General features: G+C 40.0%; 1 long non-coding RNA gene across 1 annotated transcript in view; it reads left to right on the top strand.

The window, feature by feature from the left end:
• LOC108282630 overlaps positions 1-2,921 on the top strand; it is an 8,401-nt gene extending 5,480 nt beyond the window's left edge. Inside the window, exon 3 of the long non-coding RNA XR_005195482.1 lies at positions 1,892-2,921. This is a non-coding gene — a long non-coding RNA (uncharacterized LOC108282630). The remainder of the gene's footprint in view (positions 1-1,891) is intronic.
• The last annotated feature ends 5,313 nt before the right edge of the window (positions 2,922-8,234 follow it).

Genomic DNA, 8,234 nt, shown 5'->3' with positions numbered 1-8,234 from the left:
GCCTCTACCCCTCGTCGGCCCGGCCCCTACCCCTCGTCGGCCCGGCCCCTGCCCCTCGTCGGCCTGGCCCCTGCCCCCTGTCAACGCGGCCTCTAGCCCTTTGTTTTTCTAACACCCAAGCATCACTTCTTCTCACCTGCCCTCTCCCGTCCCCTTTCATCCCCATCAAGTTGGAACTTGTATGTCAACTTTCCTCCTATTGTAGAACGAAGGAAGTTTTTCTCTGATCTCTTTCTTCAGGAAACAGGCAAATAAGGTGAGCGTGGGTACTTTGACCTCCGACCTATCTCAGTTTCTCTCTTACAGTCCCAGAGGTTAGGTCCCCACAAGATGACCCTTTCGTGCGAGGTAGGGTAATGCTGGAGCCGTAATATATACATGTCAGGCCTCCAGTGGTGCTGCCCACATTGGGTATTCTTGAACAGCGGGTGGCTTCCCTTCGAGCTGTGCTGCAGAGACCCAGCCTTCTTGTGTTCCGGGGCTCTACCACACTGCACTCATGTCTTTCAATGTCGCCACACTGGCCTGCAGCAAGACAGCGGAAAGAGTGTCGTAGAAAATCACACATAGAAGCTTTTCTTTCTTTCTTTCTTTTTTTTAGAGGAAGAATGAGAGAAAGGAAGAAAAAGAATAAAAAAAGAAAAAGAATAAAGGAAAGGAAGAAAGAGGAAGAGGGAGAGAGAACAGGGGTGTTGCTTTATTGCCCGGGCTAGAATGCAGTCTAAAACCGGGTATGCCTGTAATTGTGTTTAATAATAGAGACATTTAAAAAAAAATGAGGGAAGAAAATAATTAACAAGCAGCCAACCAATATTTCATTTAAACCTGTAAATACATGTAATGTAGTACTGATAAGAGTGTATATTTTGTGTATTTAAAGTGGAGAGTTCTATGAATGTTAATTAAGTCTACGTGTTCCGGATCTGAGTTCTCATCTCATCAATGAGACAGAAAGAAGCTTTCCATAGGACAAACCTGGCAACGGTGCATATTGGTTTCATTCATAGTGCACTCATGACATCCCGTGTTGAATAGCTAGTCCCGTGGTTCCCAAGATGCAGGTTGCATCACAATCACCTGGGAACGGTTAAGACCTAGATTGCTGAGCTGCAGTCTCAGAGTTTCTGACTTTATAGATCTGAATTGGGTCCCAGAATTTACATTTCTAACCAGTTTCCAGGAGATGCTGATGCAGATGATCCTGGGAAAACAGACGACCACAGAGCTAATCAGTCTTTGCTACATTTCTTACGCACATCACACATATTTCTTGAGGAATTGCTATCTTTATTTTAGAGAGAGAAGAGCAATTCACAGAAAGGAGCAGTATCTTGGCTTGAGAGGGGGTGGGCATGCCACAGCACAGGCGACAGGAGTTCTGGTTGTGGTTCCACCACGCTGTGTGGCCCTCACAAATAACCCCTCTCTGCAAACCCTGGTTTCCTGTTTATGAAGCAGGAATGATAACAATATCAGTTCTAGGAAACAAGGGGCTGTTGAGACCAAATGAGATAAATGTGGGGTGAAATAATTATCATAAAGGCAGACATCTGGGCTCTCCGTTGGGCAAGAACTGTCTTAAAAGAAAACATGTCTTGATGATCTTCTCGAGGTGGGAAGGGAGACGGGAAGTGCGGGTCTGACAGGATAAACGAGCAGGTGACACCATTCTGCAGGAGCAGTGACGGGGCATTTAGAAGGAGTGGGCACCCAGGAGAGCAGAGACGGCACAGCGTGAGAAGAGGCTGCTGCGCGCCAAGGCGCTTTTAAGAACGGGACATTTTATCACCACTTTTCAGTTGTTTGAGCTTCTGCCTCCCCAGACTCTCGGTACAATTGCGGCTGTTTTGTTGGTGGAAATCAGTGAGAAGAAAATGAATTCTGTGTCTAGTTCAGTTTACAGCAGAGGCAAGAGGAAGCCTGAAGTAGGGGCAGGGCGTGAAGGGCAGAGCTCAGGGTTTTCATGCAGGTCCGGCCCTTGCAGACATGGTTCAAGCACAACCCACAGACTTTCATGAAACACTCAGTCTCCAAAATGTGTGTAGGAAGGGCCTGAGAGGACTGCTGCAAATACGTTATTGTTCCCAGACGTATCTAAGGGCAGCTAAAGTCATAACATTTATGGTGATATTGCTTAAATTACATTTTCTAATATCTCACTCATACATGTATTACCTATATTATTATACTATTAATTACACCTTCATTGATTTTTAAAATTTTATTCTGTTAAGATTAGATGAGGATGCATTTTCTAAAAACTACAGGATTACCCAAACAGAACAGATTGCATTTCAAGGTTAGGAAGTTTTTCTAATAATAATTTATGGCCCAAGTATAATGTGATGAAGTGTGTCGTAGGTACCAACCTGAGACTATGTTTGCCAAGACTTGAATAAAAAATGGGGGAAATGATTTCTAGCCCTTGTTAGAAATGCCCTCAGAATGCTTTTTATTTCTAAAGAATGCTGCATTGTATATGTGCAGGTATTTTTCAGCCAAACGGTTTAATTTGTAGAGATTTTATATCACGTAAGATTTGTTTCCTATGCATTTTCTTCCAAAACTATAAAAAGACTAGGTTCTACCTTAATTTCTAAGAAAAATGTTATAAACCTTTATTATGATGGTACAATATATCAAACAATGTAATTTTTACATTTTCACCTTTGAGAGTTATTTTTCCCCAAGCTTCTGCCTTTTTTTTTGAGTATTTGCAAAGCTCTGCAAATGACAGGCGCATCCACAATGCAAAGAATAATCTTTCTTTGGGGCTGTTCCTGGGGTAGTGATTAGTGGCGTCTTCACTGAATATTTAACTTCCTCAGAATTGCTTATCTGTGCTGTGGATCAGTGCAAGATCTGGGTGAACTGTCGCTACTCTACATAATTAAGTTTTCCTTGCCAAAAAAAGAGAAAGTAGTAAAATATGAAGTGAAAGAAGCGGAAAGTTGGACTTATTTTTATTGCATTTTAGGTTTTGGGGTACATGTGAAGAACATGCAAGATTGTTGCATAGGTACACACATGGCAGTGTGATTTGCTGCCTTCCTCCCCCTCACCTATATCCGGCATTTCTCCCCATGCCATCACCCCCCAACTCCCCACCCCCCGCTGTCCCTCCCCTATTTCCCTCCAACAGACCCCAGTGTGTAGTGCTCCCCTCCCTGTGTCCATGAGTTCTCATTGTGACTTTTAAAACATCTTCCCTTCATGTTATTTTCTCATTGAAAAGAACCTGAAACAAAAGCAAAATATTTGCGTTTTAGGAGGGAGGTTATGCAGGTCAGTCAGGTGGACAGCTCACATTTTCTTGCAAAACTCTTAGGAATTTTCCTCCGCAGACTCCTCCGCTGTCAGTGATAAGTAGTAAATGCCATAAAGAAAACAATTTCCCATTGTTCAAAAGCTGACTGGTGTGGTATGTGGGTGAGGCAAAAGAGAGGGGAGGGAGTTAAGTTCTATTGTAGGGAAACCAATGCCAGACAGAGCTATTAACTCAGATGTACTGAAGTGATAGTTCAAGTTTCTCATGTCACTGTCAACTAGTGCAAAATCACTGCACAGGGCTGTGCTTAATCCCATTTTTTTATATGTAGAAAATACGCCCCTTTTAATGCGTAGCTAGGATGTCTACTCACTTTCTAGGCCTGCGTGGATGAAGCAGACTTTGCTGGCTTAGTTGGACATCACTCTTCGCTTCCTCTCTTTTGAGGGGGCTAGCGGACCCGATGGAATCCCCTCCCCTGTATTCACTGAACACGCTAATGTATGGGGGTGTCTTTTCCTCGTTCGTGTAATTGGGAAAATTGCATTTGCTTATCTATTGCAAATGAAAATCATCTGGGGAATATAAAAAGCATTTTCAATTCGGCTACCATTATTTCAGAAGCAATCAAATGCAGAGGAATGAAAGTCAAACATGGAGAAAAATGCTGATAGATTGGGCAATCTGCATGGCTCTCTGGGACCATCATTATTTCAGTGTTCAAGAGGAAAATGCACATTTGAAAGATGGTAAATTCCATCACATGCAATCAATCATTCACCTCCTCTAGCAACAATAATTGTGGGGAAGATAGTGTTCAGACATTAACTATGTAGTCGTCCCTGCTTGTTTGTTAGTTTGTTTCATACTAAATCTCATGCAACATTATGTGGACATCTCAGCCCCACTAGAATATAGCTTCTAGATGCTTCTGAGATATTGGTACTCAGTACCATTCACCCGCACAGGAGGGGGTCAGAGTAAATACTGCAGCCTCAAAGAGCAAGATGCTCCGCACTGTCTTTCATCTAAAACATTTTGTCCTTTCATTCCAGATTTTAAAAATAGGTTATCTGTCTGCATTTTATGCATTTTTTCTATCTTTATAATCTGAAGGTGATTTTATTAATACAGTAAATCTTGGTTGACTGATACTTTAGGAAGATGCTTTTTCTGGGTAAACTAAAAGCCTGACGTGGCTCTTCCTGGTGTTCTAAATATTTTATCAGCAATGTCTCTCCACCCCCTTCCTATTCATAGTCTCTTTCAGTTTAATGATATAAAGCAGGTGGTAGGGTTGTCAAAACCGGGTTTCCATTAGAAACAATCTCTGAGAATGTGGTGTATTTTCTCCCTTATTTTTCTCATTATGAGATGATTCAGGCTCAAAGGCCCATGTGGCGGTTTGGAGAAAGATATATCCTGTTCAAAACCAATGTTCAGAAAGTTTTAGAGCCGTGAAATCAGATATCATAGTTTTTACACTTTTTAAAGCTTTCAATTGTGAATTCTGGGTTTCTCTTTTTATTTTAAACTCTGAAAAAAGCCCAGTTTCTAACAGCACCTCCCCTCCCACCCCCTTCTGGTACTGGCTCTAGCAGCACTGGGAAGGGAACGGCGTCTACGGGAGTCGGAGGCGCATTTATGCATCAGTCTTGATGCTTGGGAAAAAGCGATTTAGTCACTGTTAACTTCTTTAATTATTGATGGCGCAGAAAATTTTATCTCTCTCATCTCTCATTTGTAACCCTTTTCTCTAAATAAAAGTGATGCTGGATATTGAAATTATTTAGTGCAAGAAACTAAAAATAGCTTTCCCTCTAAGATTTTTTTTGGCAAGAGAGATGATACATTATATATGTATATTTTACCTCAATTAAATTTTTTTTTTTTGAAAAAAGAAAATTCGAGAGAAAAATAGAAAGAAAGGAAAAGCATAGTTGGGGATATGTCACTTCAGAATCCCGTGCCTTAGAATGGGACAGAAGGCGAGTATTAGTAAAAATGAGAAGGCTGGAAGCAGTGGCTCTCGCCTGTAATCCCAGCTCTTTGGGAGGCCGAGGCAGGCAGATCACCTGAGGTCAGGAGTTCAAGACCAGCCTGACCAACTTGGTGAAACCCTGTCTCTACCAAAAATACAAAAAATTAGCCGGCTTGGTGACAGGTGCCTGTAATCCCAGCGACTCTGGAGGCTGAGGCAGGAGAATCGCTTGAACCATGGAGGTGGAGGTTGCAGTGAGCCCAGATCGCACCATTTCACTCCAGCCTGGGCAACAAGAGTGAAACTCTGTCTCAACGGAAAACAAAAAAACGAACCAGAAAACAGGAGAGGGTTGATTGCTGCTTTATTTGACATAATATAAAAGCTACTATCATTTCCTCCTTGAAAACCTTTAATTGAAATATAATATACACACAGAAAACAGCACATAAGTAAGTAGCTGAATGCATTTTCACAAACTCACACACCATGTAATCAATACCCCAGACCAAAAAGAAAAAAAAAGAAAAGAAGCTGTCCTAATGGTATCCAGAAGCCCTCCTCGTATTTCCTTCCGGTTACCACCCCTCATTCCAATGGTGACCGCTATCCCAACTTCCGGCAGCGTAGCCTGTTTTGATTTGTCAGGCTATATATTAATGTATACTTAATACATATCATATATTATAGATTAATATATTATGTATTATATACTAATCAATTATATAAAATATATTGGCAACATATATTTATTAGTATATATTAATATATAAATCAATTGTAATATATAATATATAATACTGTAAATAGTATATAGTATATTTATGTATACTGGTATACTACATATAATAAATGGGATGATGCAGAATGCGCTCTTTTGCCTGGCTTCTTTCACTCACATTGCATCTGTGAGATTGTTGCATGCTGTTTGAGATTGCTCACTGATCCACTACCTTCTAACTTCTTGTCTGTTCAAGAACTGACCTCCCTCCTCCAGGGCCTGCAGGGAAGAAGCCTGGGACCTAGAATGGCGAGCAGCAACTCTGGAGGCTATACTTGGTGTTTGTGGACAGAGCGGCCAGGTAGGGAAGGTGCTGTCACTTTCACGCCTCACAGGGCATTTTAATTTGACATTATACTTGTGAATAGCCATTATTTTTCCTTAGAGGGATGACAGTGGTTAAGGCACAGAATTGGGAACCAGGATATCTGTCTTGAAAGCTCAATTCTTCTACTTGTTAATCATATCATTTTGGGTAAGTTATGCAATCTTTTGTTGCCTTAATATTTTTATCCGTAAAGTGGGGATAATAACGTCTTTCTTGTAGGATGAGTCCTTAATGAGGTATGTATTACCTTTCACTAATATGTGTAAAACCTTTAGAGTGTCTGGCATATGCGCAGCACTGTGTAAATAGGCTGTTATTGGTTCTCTCACTAGTGCTTCATTTTCCTGCTTCCATATTGCTTCAGTCTTTGAGCGCAGAACGGGGGAATAACGTAGGCAAACTCATCAGCTGTAGGGGAGAGGCACTTCGGGCAGAAATAAAAGAGGTTCTTGACATCATTTGCCTTTTGCTTCTACTTCATTAGTTTTAGACATAAGTATATACATTTAATTTTCAGTAGCTCATTGTTAATTAAAAACTATAATTACTCACTGGAAAAATAATAAATATTAACATGTAACATATGGTGATGAAAATTTAATTTACCACAACAACTATATTGCCTCACAAAATCATACAGAGAAGTATTAGCTATAAGAAACTGCAGACTTTTGCTTTAATCCACTTTCTTGATCCATTATTTACTATCAGTGTTGACAGCATGGAACTGCCTTTGCAGTATTTATGATCTGAAGTATTTTATGGAAATGGTGGTAAGGACGAGGTGGTACCACAGCCTGAAAAGTATCGAAATATTCGCCACCTTCCCTTCACCTCCTCACTTCCACTCACCTTTTCTTCACCTACCACTCCCACCCATCTCCCACTTCCTTACACCCTCCAGGGTGAGCTGGGAACAACAGTGAAGTACCATTTTCCTACAAAAAATAACACACTATTAAATGTTAAATAGTCTCAGTGTAGTTTTGATATTGTCCCAACTAGTATCACACATAGGAAAGAGGGTCTAACAGACTTCAAAAAGGTTTATATAAAACATAATTTTTTTAAAAAACAGGGCATTATAATATGTATAGATATTATATTATTTAAATTGGGCATTAAAATTTTCAAGGATAGCAGCAGGGTGGGGTCTGGGGGAGGGATGGCATTAGGAGAAATACCTAATGTAGATGATGGGTGACGGATGCAGCCAACCACCATGGCACGTGTTAACCTGTGTAACACACCTGTATGTTCTGCACATGCACCCCAGAACTTAAAGTATAATAATGATAATAAAGAAAAAAATGTTTAGTATATAGCTTAACATTTTGTTACTTCTGAAAACTTAGTTCTGTAAAAATGTTCTAAATGCCATCAGGCGCTATGATTTTCTGAGAAAGCAGTTTAAGAAATTTCAGCAAAAATTGCACTGCTATTGTCTTTTGCCTTTAAGAAATTTGTTTGATTTCTCATTTTTATTGGTATAAAATGTGTGAAAACAGAATGTCTAGAAGGCACAGGATACAGATATTATAAAGCCTTAAGGGTAGCTTAGAGTTCCTTATTTTATGGAGAAATTCTTAACCAGTTTCTCATATATAAAATTGCAAACAATGCTTTAATTTTAGGGTTTATCTCAAAATACAAATCACTGAACATTTCTGTCAAAGTAAATAAAACTTTGTCCTTATTAGCCCCTCATGCTGTGAGGAAGTAAGTATGCATGCAGACATGCGATACCAGTAAACTTAGTTTTGAGTAAATTTTTCTATATAAGACAAATGGTAAATATTTGAGTAAGTCCAGTTCTATAGAAATCAGCCCACATGGAAAAATGTAATCTTACTTCATAATGTACTTGTATAGAGGT

The sequence above is a fragment of the Cebus imitator genome, unplaced genomic scaffold, assembly GCF_001604975.1.
Source record: "Cebus imitator isolate Cc_AM_T3 unplaced genomic scaffold, Cebus_imitator-1.0 Scaffold247, whole genome shotgun sequence".
NCBI classification, from domain to species: Eukaryota; Metazoa; Chordata; class Mammalia; order Primates; family Cebidae; genus Cebus; species Cebus imitator.
This window is presented reverse-complemented; position numbering and strand designations above follow the sequence as displayed.